This window comes from Pan troglodytes, chromosome 3 (genome assembly GCF_028858775.2).
Source record: "Pan troglodytes isolate AG18354 chromosome 3, NHGRI_mPanTro3-v2.0_pri, whole genome shotgun sequence".
NCBI lineage: Eukaryota > Metazoa > Chordata > Mammalia > Primates > Hominidae > Pan > Pan troglodytes.
This window is the reverse complement of record NC_072401.2, coordinates 88,948,757-88,952,693: the sequence shown is the minus strand read 5'-3', so window position 1 is coordinate 88,952,693 and position 3,937 is coordinate 88,948,757.

The window sequence follows — 3,937 nt, the reverse complement described above, 5'->3', positions numbered from 1 at the left end:
GAAATTGAAGGCCCTGATATACATCACCCAAGGAAGATTGTGCATGGATGATGCAGGTCTAAATACAGACTCTATCACTAGTTAATGTTATGGTGCAGCAAGCTTCAACTTCCTCAAATGTAAAATAGGTATATCATGGTATCCACCAGGAAATGAGTTAGGAATGGCAGGCCACCCAAGCTCACCCTATCCCATGGAGTATTGCCAAGGTAAATGACACACAGCCCAACTCTACCACTACTACCACCCAGCACACCCACTCACAGAAGGTTTTAAGCCAAATGTAAATCGGTGGATAACTTGTCTACTTTTGCCTCTTATAGACACGGCCTTGGAGTCTCCTCAAAGAACAAACCATCCATCAGTTCAGAAAATGACAGTGTTCAATTTTAAAGGGTCTATCTGCCCCCTCACAGGGATGTGGTCAGGAAGAGAGAGAGAGAAAAGAGGGGGGAAGGGACTAAAATGCCTTAAGCCCACAGAAAGAATCTGCTACAATGTTTTGCATATGCTATGATGAATTTAAATAACCAAAGGCTGACCAAGACAACATCCCCTTCAATTTTGGTATGAAAGATCTGAGCAAAGCTGAAAAAAGGACTATTGGATGGCATGAAGAGTTCTTCCAAAGTATTAGTGGAAGTGGCATAGTAAAGAGAAAATAGCACACTGTGTTTTTTAAAATATAGGTCACAACCCATTAATGAATTATAAAATCAATTTTAGTTTATTTTTAAATAGAATAGAATAGAATAGAATAGAGAATAGGACAGAACAGACTAGAGCATCACACATCATAAGAATATTTTTAAGGGTTTGTTTCCGTTTGCATGTGTATTTGGGTCACAATGTAATATTTTTTAGAGTGAATTGTAGTGGGAAAAGTTTGAAAAGTGGTGTAGGAGAGAGCTAACTACTCTGAAAGCACAGGGAGTTTGAATACAGGCGCTATCATTAGTTAATGTCATGGCGCAGCAAGCTTCGACTTCCTCAGAGGTACAAATGAGACTAACACCAGCCGGACGCGGTGGCTCACGCCTCCGTCTCAAAGTAAAAAAAAGAGACAAAAAAAAAATGAGACTAACACCTACGAGAAGTATTTGGAAGTCAAGCGGGTTCATTTATGTAAGTCCCCTTAGCACAGTGTCTGCCACAAAAGAGTCACCTAATAAATGTCAGTTTATTTCTCTGTTCCATGTAAGGTATCATGCATGTAAATAGATTCAGGCATCACAACAAAAGCCATTTAACTTCCCTCAGCCTTATTTATTTATTTATTTATTTATTTATTTATTTATTTTGAGACGGAGTCTCGCTCTGTCGCCCAGGCTGGAGTGCAGTGGCGTGATCTCGGCTCACTGCAAGCTCCGCCTCCCGGGTTCACGCCATTCTCCAGCCTCAGCCTCCCGAGTAGCTGGGACTACAGGAGCCCACCACCACGCCCGGCTGATTTTTGTATTTTTAGTAGAGACGGGGTTTCACCTTGTTAGCCAGGATGGTCTCGATCTCCTGACATTATGATCCGCCCGCCTCGGCCTCCCAAAGTGCTGGGATTACAGGCGTGAGCCACTGCGCCCGGCCACCTTAGCCTTATTTCCTCATTTTGAAATAAAAGGGTTGAACCAACTGTCCCAGTGGTTTACCTGCTCTGAAATTGTCATTTAATTAAAATGGTCATTCCATAAATGCATCAAACAGATTTTCATTGAAATGTATTGCAAATCTCAAGTGACAAATAGATTTCTTTTTTTAATTAAACTTTTTGTTTTCAGGTAATTGTAGATTCACATGCAGTTGTAAGAAATAATAGAGAGAGATTCTGTGTACCCTTTACCCATTTTCCCCCAGTGGTAACATCTCACAAAACCATAATACAGTACAATATCTCAACAGGGATATTGACTTTGCTACAATCCACCAACCTTATTCAGATCTAGGTTTCTTCACAGGTGCCAACTGTGATTGATCAGTAATAGCCGATTAGAGTACAAGCTTTGATGCTGCTTTGAGTCCTGCTTTAGAAGGAACAAATGTTTTCAGCAACTAGCAATGTCTGCCACTGGCTCATGATTGGGAGCAGGGAGCATGTTTGCTACGAATGTGTTTACTCTGAAAGCAAAATGCTCTCAGATTAAATTACTCACTTAGAGTTCATGCTTAGTGAAGTGTAGTTTTTTCTCTTCTTATATAATATATTATAAATGTTTGAACACACTAAAATCCAAAGAAAATGTACCAAGTTATCTATCAGGAAACTATATGAGTAGTTCCAATATGTATTTAGGTAGATAACCCGGTCTCAGCAGAGAGAATATGCCTTCATATAATCAACTATAAAATTATTTTAGACACCTTTGAGTAATTGAACTTTTTCATGTTGAATGCCTGAATTGTTTTATGCTAAAGGATGGGGGCAACCTTATAGGAGGGCAGCTGTTTGCTACACTTTTCTACCCACTTTTTGTGAAATCATAAGATGTGTCAATGTAATAGAAAACTGAATGAAAAAATTTGGAAAGGATAGTCAATTTAAATAAATTATTTTCTCAAAAATCTTCTTAAAGTAGGCCTAACTATAAGATATTAGTTATAGGATCTGTTGCTTTCTGGGAATTTAAATTTTGTATTGGACTTCCTAATACTTACTTTTGGGTGTCTGAGAATTACTGTTGAAGAAGGCTGTTTGGTATAGTAGAAATGATACAGAGTTTTGCCTATTTTTGGGTTTTGGTTTTGCAGTTTGCTATCTTAAATTTAAAAAACTATCCATATAGGCCGGGCGCGGTGGCTCATGCCTGTAATCCCAGCACTTTGGGAGGCTGAGGCAGGTGGATCACAAGGTCAGGAGATTGAGACCATCCTGGCTAACATGGTGAAACCCCATCGCTACTAAAAAATACAAAAAATTAGCCGGGCGTGGTGGCGGGCACCTGTAGTCCCAGCTACACGGGAGGCTGAGGCAGAAGAATGGCGTGAACCTGGAAGGGGGAGCTTGCAGTGAGCCGAGATCGCGCCACTGCACTCCAGCCTGGGCAACAGAGCAAGACTCCGTCTCAAAAAATAAAAATAAAAATAAAAAAACTATCCATATAAAGCACATAATACAGTGCCTGGCATATAATAAGGATTAGATCAATGTTAGCTGCTATGGTGATGATGATTCTTAGCTTTGTGTGTTTTAGTAAGCCATTTAAACTTTCTGAACCTCACTCGTCTCATTTGCAAAGGGGGATGACTAATAAGAATGCCTTTTATGCCTACTTCACAAAGTTATTATGAGAATCAAATATTATATGTGTAAAAATATTTTGTAACCAGAAAAGAACAATAGGCATGTTTGTTATTACTGATACTGAGTCTTTCCTTTTCCCTACAGAATAGGTAATTACATATCAGTGTCCTGGAGTCCAGCTCTGATATGGTTCACAAGGTAGACACTGCTGAATGCAAGCCCATGGTAGTATTTTTCAGTCTGCTGGCTCCATGCCCCTTCCTTCAACCCCCATCTCCTGCCACTACTGCTTCTGTTACCTCCTCCAAAGGATCAGTGAATTGAGCACCTCTACTGGGACCACAGCCCTCCTCTGATCTGGTGGTGGGGTGGGAGGGTGAGAGCAGCAGGCTGGCAGAGAGAGAGGAAATGCATGCCGGCACCTGATCCAGGGACAGGGGAACTTCAGGCAAATTGACATGCTTACATGGAGAATGTTTAAAAGACACTGTACTATACCCAAAAAGATATCCTGGAAAGTAAATTATTTCTATCTAAAATTTAAACTGTCAAAGTAAAAAACATAAATCAATATCTCAGTGATGCATGCAGTCGAGGAAGGCATTATTTCACACAAAGTAAGGATCTCTTTTTTTTTCCCCACAAAACACTCTCTCACTTTTGTCAAAGGATATGTTTTCTGTGGGAGAAACAGATGAGGCAAGG